The sequence below is a fragment of the Podarcis liolepis genome, assembly GCF_965112155.1.
Source record: "Podarcis liolepis genome assembly, chromosome: 5".
Taxonomy (NCBI): Eukaryota; Metazoa; Chordata; class Lepidosauria; order Squamata; family Lacertidae; genus Podarcis; species Podarcis liolepis.
Window position 1 is genome coordinate 101,298,442 of NC_139556.1, and position 18,734 is coordinate 101,317,175.

The window sequence follows — 18,734 nt, forward strand, 5'->3', positions numbered from 1 at the left end:
CCCTGGAGGTTTTTAGGCAGAGTTTGGATGGCCATCTGTCATTGATTTTTTATAGCTGAGATCCCTGCATTGCAGGGGGTTGGACTGGATGGCCTTTGGGGTCCCTTCCAACTCCTAAGATTCTTCTGCAGGCAGGACCCAAGTACGATAGTACACACCCAACGAGAGTTTCGTTGTTGTCGTCAAATTTATTGCTCTCCTTTCACCAGGAGGTCCCAAGGCAAATTGATGTTGTTGAGTTGTTTAGTCGTGTCTGACTCTTTGTGACCCCATGGATCAGAGCACACCAGGCACTCCTGTCTTCCACTGCCTCCCGCAGTTTGGTCAAACCCATGCTGGTAGCTTCAAGAACACTGTCCCACCATCTCGTCCCCTTCTCCTTGTGCCTTCCATCTTTCCCAACATCAGGATTTTTTCCAGGGAGTCTTCTCTTCTCATGAGGTGGCCAAAGTCTTGGAGCCTCAGCTTCAGGATTTGTCCTTCCAGTGAGCACTCAGGGCTGATTTCCTTCAGAATGGATCAGTTGGATCTTCTTGCAGTCCATGGGACTCTCAAGAGTCTCCTCCAGCACCAGAATTCAAAAGCATCAATTCTTTGGCAATCAGCCTTCTTTATGGTCCAGCTCTCACTTCCATACATCACTACTGGGAAAACCATGGCTTTAACTATACGGACCTTTGTTGGCAAGGTGATGTTGGAAGTGAGTGATGTCTCTGCTTTGTAAGAAGCTGTCTAGGTTTGTCATTGCTTAAGCATTAAGATTAAGAATTAGGCACAGTTAAAACACAGCCCCGTCGCAGGGCCTGAAAAGACACACTGAAAGCCTGGGGAAAGGGGCATCTGCAGCATTTCCTGAAATCTCTGTTTTCCCTGAAGGATGGAAGTAAAAGGAATTGTTATGGGGTAGAACCTCCTGCTGCCTTGCAGAATAACAATGGGAGCATAGATCCTCAGTCCACCCAAGGAGCTTACAGTTTCAAGGAGAGAGAAAGAAGGATGCCATTAACACACACTTCCAGCATGAGAAACGATTAAATTGCGAACCAGCAGTGCACGTATTAAGAATGTTTGCTGTGGTTGCACCATGCCTTATGATAATGGCAGCGGTGATAACAAAACAGAGAGCTGTCAATGCTCTTTTGTTTGTATACAATTTGTGCCAGCCGCAGTGGCTGCTTCCTGCCTCCACTATTGGAGTCCGTATTCCTTTGGATGCCAGATCCTGGGAACCACAGCAGGGCCTGATCCTGCTACAGGGCTCTTCCTATGTCCTTACGCTTTGGGGATGCATACTTAGCTCATAGTTTCCTTGAATCGATCACCAAAGCATACACCCATCCCATTTGCACATAGCACTAAGCTGAACCATGGATTTGTGTCTGAACCTGAGCAAACCAGACAAACCATAAGCGGTAAACCGAGGACAAACCTTGGATACAAACTCATGGCTCCTCTGGAGTGAGACAAACCATAACCCCGGGTTCAGGCACAATGCTGAGCTAAACCATGGCTTAGCTCTGGTTGGTCTGATAACTGCACAACTAGGTGAGGGGTTAAGTGGCTGTGAATTTTCTTGTGAATACCTATAATAAAATCATTTATGGCGATCTTCAGCACATGGGTGAAGACACCTTGTGTTCACACAGGCCTTTATGTTTCAGAGTCTACAGGTTTTTTCCATTTTTTTTCCATTTAACATTTTTAAAATAGTTTTAGAGTCATAGAATTGTAGAGTTGGAAGAGAGCTAAAGTGTTACCTTGTCCAACCCCTTTGCAGTGCAAGAAAGCACAGGTAATTACATCTGCATGCTCGCACATTCATGGTTAGTCATGGTTTGGCTTAGCCTTAGGGTTATTGCTTAGAACACATTATTATTATTACTTCTTTATTTCTACACCTCTTTATATTTTTAAGAAAAAAATCTCAAAGCTGTTTACAGCCTACATTAAAGTATCAAATAAAACAACCCCAGATAAAACATCCCTGAAGAAAGTCAAAGTTAAAATGCACATTTAAAACAGCATAATTAGCAAGAGAATATTTTATTATCATAAGCAGAGAACGTATCTGCTGCTGAGGCTGCCAATCCGGTGGTGGTTCATTGTGGAAAGTCTGGCTTGATGACCTGGGTCCTCACTAAGAGGAAGCCAAGATGTTCTCTGGCTTTTTCAACAGCGGCAGCTTTTGTAGCTGGAGTCAGTCCGGGCTTCACCCTCCCAGGCCAGGCGGAAAATCAAGGCAGGGAGCAGATCTTCCAGGACTCCCAGCCAAAAGAGCTTGCCATCTGTACCAGAGGAATGGACTGAATTGTGTTTGGTGGGGAAAGCCTCCTTGTTCTCCCTCACTGCCCCCAGGGCTCATTCCTATTTCCCTCAGGGAGGGGTGGCGCATGTTTTGCACGATAGAGCGCAAAACGCCAAAAGGAGGAACAGTCCTTTCAGGTGGTTTCCCATCGCCTGCTCTGCTTCTCCAGAAGGGAGTGGCAGATTTCCCCAGCTAGATGAGTCTTCTCCTGATTTTATTTTTGATTTGTGCTCTGTTTGAGCTGCCAAACCATGTTCCCCTGCTCCTTTGCGGCTCACTTGGCATCTCAGCTCTCTCTCGGGGGCCTTTCCCAGTGAGTAGAAGGTGCTGGTACGTGGCAAACTCAGCCGACCATCACTACATTTCCAACATGAGATTGTCTCTGGCTGTGGAAGACGAGTCGGATGAATCTTTGCAGAAGCTCCTACCAAATATAGTTTGCTGGGATTTCGGTATTAGTATCTCCCTGGGAGGGACGCGGGTGGCGCTGTGGGTAAAACCTCAGCGCCTAGGACTTGCCGATCGCATGGTCGGCAGTTCGAATCCCCGCGGTGGGGTGCGCTCCCGTCGTTCGGTCCCAGCGCCTGCCAACCTAGCAGTTCGAAAGCACCCCCGGGTGCAAGTAGATAAGTAGGGACCGCTTACCAGCGGGAAGGTAAACGGCGTTCCGTGTGCTGTGCTGGCTTGCCAGATGCAGCTTGTCACGCTGGCCATGTGACCCGGAAGTGTCTGCAGACAGCGCTGGCTCCCGGCCTATAGAGTGAGATGAGCGCACAACCCTAGATTCTACCAAAACTGGCCCAAACAGGCAGGGGTACCTTTGCCTTTACCTTTATCCACCTGGTAAGACTTTTGTTTTGTTTGGCCTCTAACTTCCCGCCATCTTTGCTAGCTGCAAGTATTCTACCATTAGTGTTTGCCAGTCTGATATATTAGGTCTTCAGATACCTGAAGAAGTATCTGAAGAAGGTGCTACTGGAAGGAGTAGTTCTGCAAAGCCATTTCCCCATTATTGCATGCTCTTTTCACTAACACATACATTTTGTCCCCTAGCAAGTGCATTTTTCTGTGCCCTCCTTAGCCAGAGAACAGCACTGCAAGATATAAAAGGTAAAGGGACCCCTGACCATTAGGTCCAGTCATGACCGACTCTGGGGTTGCGGCGCTCATCTCGCTTTACTGGCTAAGGAAGCCGGCGTACAGCTTCCGGGTCACGTGGCCAGCAGGACTTGCGATTTCACACAGGCTCGCAATGACCCGGAATGCAACCCGGAAGCAAATCAGGGGTTGCCTGTATATTAGGCATAACTGGGCATACCACCAAATATATGTATCAGCAGAAATCCACATTCTCAGTGGTACTCACTTTCAAGTAGATTTTTGCAGGACCAATGCAATGAACGTACTTATGCATGAGCAAACCCTTCCGAGCTCTGAGACAACGGCTTCTTGGTGCTAAGGATTGCAGTCTGAATTAAAGGTACAAACGACACAGGAGATGAATAAAAATGAAGGCCTGGTGGTTTTCCCAAGGCATCTGGTGTTTGGGCAGGCGGCCGGTCCCTTTCCTAAGGTGCAGGGTAGAGGACCAAAGATCTGATTCTCACTCTGTCGCTTGTGGTTGCTTTTAGACAGAATGCACTGGCAGAAGACCCTGGCAAAGTCTTAATGCACATGTACCTATCTGAATTGCCAGCAGGGCACTGAAGGTCTCAAGGAGGAGGACGAGGAATCTTGCCAACTTTCTTACGGTTTACGAAAGCACCCTCAGCTCGTCAATTGGTGCTGGCTCTCTCAAGGCCACCAGGTGAGTGGCTTGATCTCTGAAGGTTTTGTGATTTACAGATACTGGGTTGTGCTAGGCAAAGGACAGGACAGGTAGCTGTGTTGGCTGAAGAAAAACGCCAGATCCATCATCAGGCGAGGCTTTAATTAGACCTGCCAAATGTCACATAATAGCATTTCAACACTATTTTTAACACTTTTCTGAGCTCTTAAGGCTAGAACTCGTGGACTTCCAGAAACGCTGAATGTTGGAAGGTTCGGGACCAGGGCCAGATTTAGGTTTGATGAGGCCCTCAGCTCCTGAAGGTCATGGGGCCCTTTATATGTCCAGCTGTCCTTTGCCAATAACAAATTGTCCCTGTTTCTTGTGTTGAATATATGCTGTATGGTAATTTATGGACCTCATAGGGATCTCAAGCCATTTGCACATGTTGCCCTGCAACCAGTCCATGCAGAATGTAGGTGCCCTATATATAGAAAGGAGCAAACCAGGGATATTTGAGGGAGCAGGTGAGCAGGCGGGGCCCCTGACTTACATCATAGGAGCCGACACAACACAAAACACTGTTGCTGTATGTAGGTTTTATTTTGTTTGTTTTTTATATTTTTATATTTTGGAAATGTACATCCAGTCCCCCCCCTTTAATTTTTTTGGGGGCCCCCAAGAGAGTGGGGCCCTAAGCTAGAGCTTGTTTAGCTTATACGTAAATCCGGCACTGCTCGGGACAGATGAAAGGAGGGACGCCTTCACGCAGCGCCTAATTAAACTGTGGAACTCCCTCCCACCTAGATGGCTCCATGGAATCATAGAATTGTACAGTTGGGAGGTATCCTGAGGGTCATCTAGCCCAACCCCCCTGCAATGCAGGAATAAGAGGATCGCACAAATCCATGGGGCAGGAGAGGGCTATCAGTGGCTACTACAGTCAGGGCCATCTTAAGCATATTCGGCGCCGTGGTGAAAGATCCTTCCAGCGCCCCCCCCCCCGGAAGCTCCAAAACAAGGGAGGGGCAGTAGAAAATGTCCTTTGCCTTTCCCAACACCCTGATCCATAGTGTGGTGATCCGGCAGGAGAAGGTGCTGGCGGACATGCTCTACGGCATCAGGGCTCCCGAGAAGGCAGGCTGGGAAGGCTGCACACTGCCTTTTGCTAGGAAGCAGAAGGAGGACAAGGACCCCTGCGTGGATTGCTCTCCTCCTGTAGAGGCTTGGGAAGGAAGCTGCAAGCCCGCCCGCCAGCCATATAGTTGGCGGGGCACAGCTGGTGGGCGTTCAGGGAAAGGGGAGGCCTCCAGCAAAGCCGTGCAGCTCCCTCACTCGCTGGGGCACCCCTGAGAGGCCGGCGCCCTGGCGCAATGAACCACTAACACCAATGGGAAAGACGGCTTTGACTACAGTTGCAGGCACTGTGGGAATAGGATGCTGGACGAGATTCCTGCATTTCGTGGGGGGGGGGTGGACTGGATGAGCTTTGGGGGTCCCTTTCAACTCTGATTCTATGACTAGATGGGCCATGGGCCTGATCCAGAGGGCTCTTCTTATGTTTTCGACGTTGAAACAAGTGGGAAGACAGTAGGAGGAAACAAATGTGGTTGATATTGTAGCCGCAGAGTTTTTATTCCGTCTCAGGGTATGTGGGAGGTGGTAGCAGATGATGAGATTAGGTTGCACCATGTGGGTGCCAGGGAGCCTCTGGGCTGCAACCCAGGCTTGCTGGGACAAAGAAAATGACAGAGGTCAATCACTTTTGAAACTATAACACCCAGCTGCCCCTTGGATCTTAGGGAGAAGGCACAGGTCATCTGGAAGATTGAGAACAGAAGCAAAAGTGAAACTAGACAACATTTATAGTAACAAAGTGGAAATGAATTTTAGACCACATACTAGGGCTGGGGGATAAGTGGTCTTCAATATGGCGTTATATCAGCAGCCAAACATCGCAATACAGTAGTCCTTCCAGTTACGTAACCCTCTGGTTACGTAAACTTCAGGATGCGAAAGTGGCAAACCAGGAAGTATTTGACCGAGTTTCTCCCCGCGCACATGCGTAGAAGCGGTCCTCAGGCTGTAGAAACCTCGGGATCCGACCAAACCTCCAGAACAGATCCCGTCCGCAACTGGAGGTGCTACTGTATATTGATATACCACGATATCCGAAATAAGGAAGGAACTATGCAGAGGTGAACAGGTGAAGGTCCTGGCAACTGCTACTGAACCGGATAAATGACAGTATTATCAGTCATCACACACTCAGTTTCATCAGCAGGCAAGCCAGAATACATCCCAGCAGGACTTTTGGTTTTGGACTTGGCTATCAAATGGTGATATTTGGATTAATCAGGTTCGGCAAGCGATGAAGAGCACATCTTTCCACCATGGTTACCTGATTTCTGATTTCCACTTTTTATATGGTTCATATTTTTAGGTATGGTTATTCTGAGCCTCTTTGATTTTTTTCTTTTTTGATGAATTAGCAGTGTATGAATATTTTTCTATAAATCAGACTGATAAAGTGAGAATGGACAGATTAGCCCATCGCTCTCTGGTCATTCAGATTATGCCAGCAAATCTATGTATCCTTTCATAGCATTGGGTCGGGATGGGAGCAGTTTGGTTCAGTTGGCTTTTCCGGGTGAATCTTCCAATTCGGCGCTTTCCAAAGCAACAGGAGATCCAAAACTTGGCCGCCTTTCGAAATTTGCCCATATTTGAATTCTGCAATGCAAAATGCATGTGTTAGGGGAAAACTGAGCTTAGCAAGAGCTATTTTAGTGCAACTAACACCTGGAAACGTTTGTATTTATTTATATGCCGCTTGAATGTAGAAAGGCAAGAAAACCCTCAAAGTAGTTGAAACGCATTACATTTGGGGAAATTCCTTGCAAAACTGCATGCAGGGATGTGCTCATTAGGAGAAATTTGCCCTGAAATGCTGCTGAAATTTCCATGAGGGTTTTCTCTCGCTAAAGAAATTGCAGATTCATAGAATCATAGAATCATAGAATCCTAGAGTTGGAAGAGACCACAAGGGCCATCGAGTCCAACCCCCTGCCAAGCAGGAAACACCATCAGAGCACTCCTGACATATGGTTGTCAAGCCTCTGCTTAAAGATCTCCAAAGAAGGAGACTCCACCACACTCCTTGGCAGCAAATTCCACTGTCAAACAGCTCTTACTGTCAAGAAGTTCTTCCTAATGTTTAGGTGGAATCTTCTTTCTTGTAGTTTGGATCCATTGCTCCGTGTCCGCTTCTCTGGAGCAGCAGAAAACAACCTTTCTCCCTCCTCTATGTGACATCCTTTTATATATTTGAACATGGCTATCATATCACCCCTTAACCTCCTCTTCTCCAGGCTAAACATGCCCAGCTCCCTTAGCCGTTCCTCATAAGGCATCGTTTCCAGGCCTTTGACCATTTTGGTTGCCCTCCTCTGATTGTTGCAGCAGGGTGGAGAACTGAATTTAATATTGGAAACATGGCAGACTGAGGGAGCCGTAATGGACGAGCCCTTTCCTCCCTCGTACTGAATGGCCCTCTGCATTTTTCTGGGGCCTTAATATGACTCTGACTCACAGGCTCCAGCGGATGGCTACCTTGAGCTGGCCTGGCTTGTCCTGGGCTCCTGAATGCTCCCAGAACTACCTAGGCAGGGCATGGGAAAAAGCACCACACGATCCCCGCAGTGCCAACACGCTCCTCTCCAAATGGTCCACACCCTTCCGATTGCTGCAGACAGTTTCCCCCCTCCTTCCCCGTTTGCTTTCCTGACAGCCGTGTGAATTTCTTTAATGCAAATCCTCTGGTGGGATGTTCTGTGCTCTGCCTTTTGGCGCTTGTCCCTGCTGGATTCTCTGTTGATTTATGGATTCCGTTTGTCGGAGAGCAGAAATCGGAAGGGCGTTCCTCCCCCTCGTGGCGGGAGAAGCATCCTTGCTGTATCCAGACCTTCCTAGAGAAGCTTTCTGTTCTGAACGCCTCGTCTTTCCTTCTGAATGTGACCGTTGACCCAACTTGGTGTCCCAACTTGATGGATCTTCAGCTGTGGCTCGCGATCTGCAAGCAAGTCACTAGAACCGTGGGCTCCCACCGAAGCTGAATTTTGGACGATTCAGGACAGATAGAATGAAAGGTCTTCTTCACGCAGCAGGAGACGATGATGGCCACCAACCTAGATGGTTCAAAAAGCTTTTCACAGAGGCGAGGAGCTGTGGCTCCTTGGACATGACACTCTATAGCTTCCTGGCCAACAGCACAGAGTGAAAGCTCATTAAATAACCAAGATCATCCAATCCCTCAGCAAACAATTCAGGAGGAAGGCTTGACAAATAAGTCATTGGGAAGCACCTCTCAGATCTCACGAAAATGATCGACCTATGCCTGGGTTGTAGTGCTTTAGGCCATTTGAGAAGTCCCACCCAAGGAGGGGGGAAAATGTGGATGTAGAAAACCAAGATGTCAGGGACAGCTTCCCCCCTGAGTTGCTGACTTTCTGCATGCAGGGAATTTTTTATTTGTGGGATGGAGCCTTGGTTTGAACTAGTTCACACCCTGTTTTAGTGACGACCCAACTGCTTAGAACTCCTTGTTCACACTCAGCGCCCGGCCAGAGGACAGACAACTTGACGGAGAACAGCAGGCGATAAAGAGTTTTCCAAACATGGGCATGAGAAAGAAGGATGTTGCAAGCGTTTCATATTAAAGGAATTGTGGGCGAAATCTGAAAAAGAAGAAGAAGAAGAAGAGGTTTTGAGTGTGTGTCCATGTGCCCCTCCCTCTCCCCCTCCTGGAGAGCTTCTGAGTTTTGCAAAATAGAAGCAAAACCAGCCCCAAACAGAAGATAAAGTCAAACTGAAAACCACAGACCCAAAAAACCCCCTTGAGACAACATGTTTTTGGTGCTGTGAGTGCATGCCCAAGAAACTGGGTTAGGCGGGTGTGATAATTTGGTTGTTTTTGCTCGGGAGGCCTGGAGGAATACAGCGTGCGGTTATGTTACTAATCCTGATACCAAGAAGGTTGCCTGATTGTCGAGATTAAAGAGCATTTAAGATGAATGTCGGAGGCACTTGAGTTGCCATTCTGCCTTAATCCCGAGGAGATTAAGCTCAGCGGTAAAGCGCAAGTTTTGCAGGCAGAAGGGCTCAGCCTCCACCTTTGGCATTGCCAGCTGAAAGGTCTGTGGAATCATAGAATCACAGAAATGCAGAGTTGGAAGGGACCCCCGGGGTCATCTAGTCTAGCCCACTGCAATGCAGGAATCTCAGTTATAGCATCCATGACAGATGGCCACCCAACCTCTGCTTGAAAACCTCCAAGGAAGAAGAAGAAGAAGAAGAAGAAGAAGAAGAAGAAGAAGAAGAAGAAGAGGAGGAGGAGGAGGAAGAGGAGTTTGGATTTGATATCCCGCCTTTCACTCCCTTTAAGGAGTCTCAAAGCGGCTAACATTCTCCTTTCCCTTCCTCCCCACAACAAACACTCTGTGAGGTGAGTGAGGCTGAGAGACTTCAGAGAAGCAGTGGCGTAGCATGGGTTGTCAGCACCCGGGGCAAAGCAAGTAATTTGCGCCCCCTAACCCGTTGATTTGCGCCCCCTAACCCTAACCCCCAGATGTTGCGCCCGGTGCGGCCCGCCCCCCCCTGCACCCCCCACGCTATGCCACTGCAGAGAAGTGTGACTGGCCCAAGGTCACCCAGCAGCTGCATGTGGAGGAGCGGAGGCGCGAACCCGGTTCACCAGATTACGAGTCCACCGCTCTTAACCACTACACCGCACTGGAGAGTCCACAACCTCCCGATGGAATCCGTTCTTACCGTCAGAAAGTTTTTCCTGACTTTTGGTCGGAATCTCCTTCTTTGTCCTACCCTCCAGAGCAGTTTGTTCCCTCTTCCATGTGACAGCCCTTCACATATTTGAAAATGATTCTCATATCTCCTCTCAGCCTCCTCTTTCCCAGGCTAAGAATACCCAGCTCCTTCAACCGTTCCTTATCAGGCCTGGTTTCCAGACCCTTGATCATCTTGGTCTCCCTCCTCTGTACACCTTCCAGCTTGTCAACATCCTTCTTAAATTGTGGTGCCCAGAACTGGACATAGGACTCCAGATGTGTTTCCTGGATGCCAAAGACCAAAGGAGGCAGGGCTGGTGGGCCAGATACATAACTTTTTAGAAGGAGGCTGAGACTCATTGGGAGAGCAAATGTTCTGCATGTGAGCACCTTCTCTTAAAAGGACCTCAGGCAGTAATATAAGGGTGTGGGGGGGAACATAAACTCTGCATCGGTTGTTCCCAAACATTTCTGGGGTGCTGCCTGCTTGGTTCCATAAACTCACCCCCTGTCCTAGAAAAAGCAGTATTCAAAACAGTGGTTTTTGCACAGCCCCTTATTCAGCAGCCGATTCCTATGTTCTTTATAAAGACCCCTGAGTCTCCATTTTGGCTTCCGGGATCTTTCGAAGCACTTAACTCAACTGTATTGGTGAACTTCGTAAACCACCACAGCAACACGCCCCCCCCCCCACTGAGTGCTTTCACTTGGTTTCCACATGGTGGCTGTAATGTTTAAATAGGGAAGCTTCAAATATCTGCATCTCTGATGATTGTGAAGCAAACAAGGTGCATTTGCTTGTTGCAGATAAATACTCCAAGGAGCTTCGGGAAAATGTGTGTGTGTGTGAGAGAGAGAGAGAGAGAGAGAGAGAGTGAGAGAGTGAGAGAGAGTGGAAGCAGCAACTTGGAGCCCCCCAACTCTTCATGTAAGCATTTAATGCTAAATGGGATTTTAACATGAGAAGAGTCCTGGATCAGGCCAGTGGCCCACCTAGTCCAGCATCCTGTTCTCACAGCTGAACAGTTGACTGTGCAAAACCCGCAAACAGGATCCAAACACAAGAGCACTCTCCTCTCCTGTGGTTTCCAGCAACTGGTGTTCAGAAGTATGGCTGCCTCTGCCTGCGGCTTATACTTTTGCAAAAGAAAAGAGCACAGTGCAGTAAGCCAGCAGCTACCTCGGAAGGTTGAAGAGCAACGATGAAAGCAACTTACTTGCAAACGCTGGCCAGATGGGGTCACACGGACTTTGGGAAGATGCGAGCGACCTTGCACGTTAACTTTCCCTTAGTGACAGGATTGCAGGAGGTTTAAAAATGGGGTTTAAAAGCCAGGAGGGTCCTCGGAGCTCAAGTAGTCAAACTGCCCAGTCAGTGCAGGGGTCTTGCAACTGCAGCCTCTTCCCAGATAGATGACTGACCAATGTCTGTTTAAATACTTGTATCCAAGGAGAGCAGGCCACCTGAGGATGTCAATCATGTATCTTTCCGGGGAGAAGTCTGTTGCGCTCGAATCCTGCATACAGGTTTCCCACAGGGTCTTGGGAGAACAGTCTGGCATTCTGGCCTGGTCCGGCAGGCTCGTCTTATCTTCTTCCGTCCTCAAAATTTCGCTGCAATCTCTTTCCCCCGATGTTTCCACCTCCTGGTTTCTCCCGTGTCTTCCGGAGCGATAGTCACCCTGTTCCTTCTTGCACATTGCAAGCCTTATGATATTTCAAAATGGCAGCTCTCAGGTCTCCTCCTGAGAAACAGAAGCCGCTCTTCCACGCCTTCCACACCGGACTTGGTTCATCAAAGCTTCTCCAATTCGAACCCATGTCCTCTTTTAGCTGTGAGCTCTGAGCAGGCCAGGAGAGAAAGAACACACCCAATGGCTTAAAACAGAGGCGGGGGTCTCGCAATGGAGGAAAATACCCTGGGTCTTCCTGCGTTCTTTGCACATGCCTCCCCGGTGCTTACAGGTCTCTGCTGGCTGAGATCCGCCTGCTTCTAATTTCTTCTCCTGCAAGCAGGCGTCGTAATTACATGGTTGTAACAGCAGCAGCGAAGGGGGTGGAACCCGGTTCCCGGATCAAATGTACGCTCGAGGGTTTCCTTCATCCGGATCCTTGGCAGTCCCCATTAAATCTAAATATCCGCTGGCAGTCTCCGATAGGTCTGCTTGCAACTTTGCAGCCTCCTTGGGGCAGGGGACCTGGCTATCTCCCTGCGCACCTGGCAGGCAGGTGCTGTCGGTGATGGTGTTAAATAGCGCCCCTGTGTGGTAGGCCAGTAGCTCAGCAAAAGGGGTTCAGCTGTTGTCTGTCCACATACTCCATAATGACATTTGTGGTGAAGCCTGGAGATGGGAATATAGGTATCATGTGACACCTGTCGGTTTCGCTGATCAAAGCAACCAAGTGGGTGCATATGGGGCAAGGTACAGTGGTACCTCGGGTTACATACGCTTCAGGTTACAGACACTTCAGGTTACAGACTCTGATAACCCAGAAATATTACCTCGGGTTAAGAACTTTGCTTCAGGATGAGAACAGAAATCGTGCGGCGGCAGCAGGAGGCCCTATTAGCTAAAGTGGTGCTTCAGGTTAAGAACAGTTTCAGGTTAAGAACGGACCTCCGGAACGAATTAAGTTCTTAACCCGAGGTACCACTGTAAAAGAATTGTACATCTAGTCCAGCCTCCTGCAGTCGAGGGAGTTTGGTATGTTTAGCCTGGAAAAGAGAAGACTGAGAAGCGATATGATCGCCATCTTCAAATATCTCAAGGGCTGTCACATGGAAGATGGAGCAAGTATGTTTTCTCCTGCTCCAGAGGGCATTGCAGGGTGTTGGACTAGATGACGGGATGTCCATGGAGGTGCAGGTCAATTCTGCGTCCCGGGCAGCTGTCTACAAGCCCCATCTGGTACACAGGCTGAGACCCTACCTGCCCGCGGACTGCCTCGCCAGAGTGGTGCATGCTTTAGTTATCTCTCGCTTGGACTACTGCAATGCGCTCTACGTGGGGCTACCTTTGAAGGTGACCTGGAAACTACAACTAATCCAGAACGCAGCAGCTAGACTGGTGACTGGGGGCGGCCGCCGAGACCACATAACACTGGTCCTGAAAGACCTACACTGGCTCCCAGTACGTTTCCAAGCAAAATTCAAAGTGTTGGTGCTGACCTTGAAAGCCCTAAATGGCCTCCGCCCAGTATACCTGAAGGAGTGTCTCCACCCCCATTGTTCCACCCGGACACGGAGGTCCAGTGCCGAGGGCCTTCTGGCGGTTCCCTTACTGCAAGAAGTGAGGTTACAGGGAATCAGGCAGAGGGCCTTCTCAGTAGTGGCGCCTGCCCTGTGGAACGCCCTCCCATCAGATGTCAAGGAAATAAGCAACTATTTGACTTTTAGAAGACATCTGAAGGCAGCCCTGTTTAGGGAAGTTTTTAATGTTTGATATTTCATTCTGTTTAATATTCTGTTGGGAGTAGCCCAGAGTGGCTGGGGAAACCCAGCCAGATGGGCGGGGTATAAATAAAATTATTATTATTATTATTATTATTATTATTATTATTATTATGACTCATAGGGTCCCTTCCCACTCTACAATTCTATTCCATGAAATGCAGGAATCACAGCTAAAACAATCCCCGACAGATGGCTGTTCAACCTCTGATTTAAAATCTCCAAGGAAGGAAAGTCCACAACCTCCCGAAGGAGTCTGTTCCACTGCCGAACAGCTCTTCCCATCAGAAAGTTCTTCCTAACGTTTAGTTGGAGTATCCTTCCTTGCCGTTTGGAGCCACTGCTTTGGGTCCTCCCCTCCGGGGCAGGAGAAAACAAGCTTATTCCCTCTTCCATATGACAGCCCTTAAAATATTTGAAGATGGATAGCACATCTCCTCTCAGTCCCCTATTTCCCATGCGAAACATACCCAACTCCTTTGGAAAGAGCAATACCCGTATGAAGAATGTGATTTTGTGATGATGTGATATCTGTGCAAGAATTGGAAGGCCCCGTTCCTGCATGTGGAAGGGGCCTGGATGAACGATGTGGCTTAGCTCTTGAGTTGGGACTTTTCGGGAAGTGAGACGTGTGGCAGACCAATTCCTCCAGGGACAAATGTACCCCCAAGAGCACCCCACAGCCTTTCTGATTCCCTTTTTTCTTTAATCAACAGTGTTTCTGACGTCCAGCCTTCGTAGCTGGACCAGGGGGCGGGCACAGGTTTTGTTTTCCCTGCGCAGCCCCTGCTAATAAGAGAGTCGCGTTTGATTTGGTTATTTCAGCTAATTGCGAGGCACCAGGAGAGGCTGCCTTTCCACAGTAATTATCCGGGATAAAAAGAAGAAAATTGCACCTATTACCAATTTGCTTCCTCACTCCTACTGGGCCTTGATCTGCAGAGCCCGAGAGACTAATGCGGTTGCCAGCAGTTTTCATTATGAATCGTGTCAATTTAAAAGGGACTGTAAAAGCCCCCCTCTCCACGACTCCAAGCCTGGCAGGAGTAATTTTGTGCAGTGCTCCAGCGAAGGCTAGGGATTGGTCTAGGCTTGGGGTGGGGGGCACCGGTTGGCTGGCTGGCTGCCAGCCCCTTCTGCAGGCAGACTGGAGAGTTGGGGAAAAGCGAGACTGCTCTCTTCCCCTAGTTTTAAGCCTGATGCTAGGTAAAGGTAAAGGGCACCCCTGACTATTAGGTCCAGTCGCAGATGACTCTGGGGTTGCGGCACTCATCTTGCTTTATTGGCCGAGGGAGCGGGCGTACAGCTTCCGGGTCATGTGGCCAGCAGGACTAAGCTGCTTCTGGCGAATTAGAGCAGTGCATGAAAACACCGTTTACCTTCCCGCCGGAGCAGTACCTATTTATCTACTTGCACTTTGATGTGCTTTCGAACTGCTAGGTTGGCAGGAGCAGGGACCGAGCAATGGGAGCTCACCCCGTCGCGGGGATTCGAACCGCCGACCTTCTGATCAGCAAGTCCTAGGCTCTGTGGTTTAACCCACAGCGCCACCCGCGTCCAAGCCTGATGCTACAGCCTTGCAAAAGCAGCCTCCTCTAACCAGGAGCCCCGAAAATGTTTCTAAAGACAAATCAAAAGAGCATAAGGTGGGGCCTCTTCCCACTTTTATGATTCCGTGATTCTAAGTTTGTGGTCCTTTGCTGCCAGCTGTATGTGCGAAGGAGGCCTTAGTTAAACTGCAAAAGGGTTGTGCTTCTCTGCAAGGATTGTGGCTCCGTGGCAAAGCATCTTCTCTGTACGCAGAATGTCCCATGTTCAGTTCCCCAACATCATTTCCAGGCGGGGGGGGGGGGGGCACTTCTGCCTGAATCCTTGGCGAAGCAAGTTTCAGCAATACTGAGCCGGACGGATGACGAGTGAAGGCAGTTCCTCTGAGGACAGTTGCCTGGGGGAGACGGGTATGTTTTAGGCTGGAGAGAAGGAGATTAAAGAGGCCATGCTGACAGCTTCCAAGTGTTTGAAAGTATGTCGGGAAGAAGCTAGGGAATAGTTGTTTTCGCCCATCGAGCGAGGATCAGACAAGAGGCAGGGGATTTGAAATCGATGTTGCCGTTATGCGGGGAGATCAGTGCGATTTCGCCTGTCCTGTGAGGTTGCTCGCCTGCAAATGTTAGCAGAAGTATGCAGAGGTATCTTTCAAGACCAGTTTAAATGGCAGACAATTGGAATGGGGATCTCCTTAGGATAAGTGTTCCAACCTTCAAGATCAGCTCATCAAGCAGGCAAGCAGGACGTCGTTCCCTTTTCCTAACTTTTCCTAAGAGAAACTTTTCCTAAGAGAAAGCTGGTCCAGTTCTTCTTCTTCTTCTTCTTTTTAAAGAGCATTAGATAGATCAGATGCAATATAAAGAACAGTGCTGTAACGAAGCAGAAAGATTACACGGATAAATAAAGGTAAAGGTAAAGGTACCCCTGCCCGTACGGGCCAGTCGCGTCCGACTGTAGGGTTGTACGCTCATCTCGCTTAAGAGGCCGGGGGCCAGCGCTGTCCAGAGACACTTCCGGGTCACGTGGCCAGCGTGACGAAGCTGCTCTGGCGAGCCTGCACCAGCGCAGCACACAGAAACGCCGTTTACCTTCCCACTATAAAGTAGTACCTATTTATCTACTTGCACTTAAGAGTGCTTTCAAACTGTTAGGTGGGCGGGAGCTGGGACCGAACGACGGGAGCTCACCCCGCCGTGGGGATTCGAACCGCTGACCATACGATCGGCAAGTCCTAGGTGCTGAGGCTTTACCTGCAGCGCCACCCGCGTCCCTTACACGGATAAATATTGCCCTATAATTCCTACCGCCCCTAATGATTTTTATTGTTTTTTGTTTAAGTACAAGAACAACATACAGTCATACCTCGGGTTATGGACCGCTGAAACCCAGAAGTAGCAGAATGGGTTACTTCCGTATTTCGCCGGCTGCGCGTGCGCAGAATCGCTAAATTGTGCTTTGTGCATGCACCGAAGTGCTGAATCGCAACCCGCGCAGACGCGCAGCTGTATAACCACAGTAAATTGTTCAATGGTTCAGTGGTACCTTCCTGTTAAGTTTCATATGCAAGACATAATACACACGCAATATGTTTATTTATGTATTATCAATCCAAGTAGCCTCTCCGCAGAGAATCTTGTGTTGAGGGTGGAACAAAAATATTTTCTGTCTCTTTTATGAAGGAAAAGGAAGGGAGCCCGGTCTCACCAAAAGTGTCTATCCTTGAAATGCCTTTAGTTATCCTTCTGTGAATTTCACCGTATAATTTACTGTTTCAAAATACAATAGAGTCCACCGTAAAACAAATCTGTTCAGTGCTTGTTCTTTTATACTATTTTATAACAATTTGTTTCACAAATTTATGTAGCACATGATTGTAAAAAACACATACCTTCAAATACAGTTAACAATACAATTATCACAAAGGAAAATTAACAGTAACAATGTAAAATTTTGTAAATTGAAAATAACCATAAGCTGAAAAATGATTCAAAGTTGCATCAACTTTCTAAACATTTGGGTAGTGTGGCACTTTGCTCATTATCCCAGATTTTTTGAACCATTCTGAAACTAAATGTGCCACTCAGCACCCCGTAACCCCCCCCCCCCTGAAATGTTCAAAATACATAAAAGCCACTTCCAGATATATAGCGGAATATGTTGTTGTTTAGTCGTTCAGTCGTGTCCGACTCTTCGTGACCCCATGGACAGAGCACGCCAGGCACTCCTGTCTTCCATGGAATATAGTGCAAGTTTATTGCTCGTTTCCATGTAATTCGCTTCCAGGGATGGGGAGACGGGGACCCTTTTTGCAAATAAGACGGAACTATTGATCGCTTCTATTTCTATGCTGTTTTTTATTCAAATAAATTCCAAAGCGGCTTACAAACAAAAGATAAAAATAACATAATGGAACATCACGAATACAGCATAAATCGTATAGAATACTTAACCAATCATCACCAAAACTATCTCAAATTCCCAATGAAACAATTACCATCTATGTAACACTATTGCCAAAACAACTAAACAATAATATAAACATCAAAAATCATATTATAGCATTCACAAAGTACAGCAGCATTCATATCTATAAAATAATATTAAGAACATTAACAAAATAGCAACAAAACATAGTGTTGAATTTGTACACATATTTTATCTCTTTGGCTCGACTGAGCCTGACAACTTCCCTCCCTCCCGTCTGATGGTTTACAAAATGTAAACTTTACATCTTTACATTTTGCTTCGTTTCCTATCCTGTTATATCATTACCTAAAATATTTTATTACTAACCCTGAAAAGGTTGCTATTTCATCTTACGTATAACCCCGCTAGTGATGTTAACTGCTTACAGATGTCTTTCAAATACAGTGGTACCTCGGGTTAAGTACTTAATTCGTTCCGGAGGTCCGTTCTTAACCTTGAACTGTTCTTAACCTGAAGCACCACTTTAGCTAATGGGGCCTCCCGCTGCTGCCGAACTTTGCTTCAGGATGAGAACAGAAATCATGCTCCGTCAGCACGGCAGCAGCAGGAGGACCCATTAGCTAAAGTGGTGCTTCAGGTTAAGAACAGTTTCAGGTTAAGAACGGACCTCCGGAACGAATTAAGTACTTAACCGGAGGTACCACTGTATTCCTGTTGTGTTTTGTGATTTTCCTGATGTTGTAAGTGAGCCGGAACTGGTCTGTGACCGTAATAATAAAATTCCATTTAAAGCTCAAATATAATGCGGGAATTAGCAGGGGAACCTTGTGAAAACGGAATGAAACTGCCGTGGGAATGCATGGTTGGTTGGGATTGTGGGCTGGTATTACCCAAGCTAGGCCTCTGCCAGAGCCACCAACCCCTTTACTGGTTTTGGAGGTATTATAGCTGCGTCTTTTGGGAGAGAGATAAGGAGAGACTGTCTCTGCTCAGGGTGCAGCAGCTGCCCTTGCTCAACACCTTGCTTACCTTGGCTGGGCGTGGAAGGCGCTAACTGTGGGGTTAAGGGGAAAGGTTGATGCTTAGTCATTCTGCTCTTGCCAGCAAGGCATTCGCTTTCTGGGAGAGACTCCCTGAGGCAGACACACTTGGTGCCTCTTTCACACTTCACCACTTGACTCGATTTCACCCAGTGGCACCACCAATTCAGCTGATCTCTCCCACTGCCTCTCTCTGTGGTGTGTCTTGTCGCCACGGACTGGCGGAGGCATTGAGTCCCAGTACATCTGACTGTGGCACATCTGGTGCCCTGGGCAACGGGAGAGCTGGGCCGGGCACCAAATAAAGAGAAGCTGAGCTTTTAATGTCATGGGCCCAGTCCTGTGGAACTCT

General features: G+C 48.1%; 1 protein-coding gene across 4 annotated transcripts in view; it reads left to right on the forward strand.

Moving 5' to 3' along the window:
- The window catches only part of LPP (LIM domain containing preferred translocation partner in lipoma), a 311,393-nt gene that overhangs the window by 9,412 nt on the left and 283,247 nt on the right, over positions 1–18,734 (forward strand). For 3 of the 4 annotated variants that reach the window (XR_014526400.1, XM_083504206.1, XM_083504205.1), the window contains exon 2: positions 3,937–4,112. The exons of the other annotated variant lie outside the window; for it this stretch is intronic. The gene's annotated coding sequence lies outside the window, so the exon portion shown is untranslated. The remainder of the gene's footprint in view (positions 1–3,936; positions 4,113–18,734) is intronic. 4 annotated transcript variants of the gene reach the window in all.